This window comes from Triticum aestivum, chromosome 1D, assembly GCF_018294505.1.
Source record: "Triticum aestivum cultivar Chinese Spring chromosome 1D, IWGSC CS RefSeq v2.1, whole genome shotgun sequence".
NCBI classification, from domain to species: Eukaryota; Viridiplantae; Streptophyta; class Magnoliopsida; order Poales; family Poaceae; genus Triticum; species Triticum aestivum.
The window spans coordinates 126,145,438-126,145,877 of record NC_057796.1 but is presented as its reverse complement, the minus strand read 5'-3'; positions in this window follow the sequence as shown (position 1 = coordinate 126,145,877).

The window sequence follows — 440 nt, the reverse complement described above, 5'->3', positions numbered from 1 at the left end:
CATTAAGACAACGCGATTCAAACTGCTGTGTGTTGCGGTAGTTGAACCCACTTTCCTTTGCATGACCTGTCATTGCCACAGTAACTAGATGAAACCCACTAGCATGTGTAGGAGTTGATTGAGCCATGTTGTGTTCCTACAATGTTATGCTTGCTACGCTTAGAGTTGTGTCAGGTCTGGCTCATCAGGGTGATGAACTAGAGTGAAAGTGTGTGTGTCGGTAAAGAGAGGGAAGTGTTGAATACGATTTGGTAAAGGTATCGATGGGAGGCCATGTAGGAGTACATGGTGGGTTGTTTTATTGAGACCGTCCCTAAGAACTGAGATCTGTATGCGTGATTTAAGATTCAGCTACTACCACACATTGGGCCCGAAACCAATGGACCCCCTCGGCTTCTTAATCACCCTTGTCCTCTGTCCAGGAGTTGCACGTAGTTTCT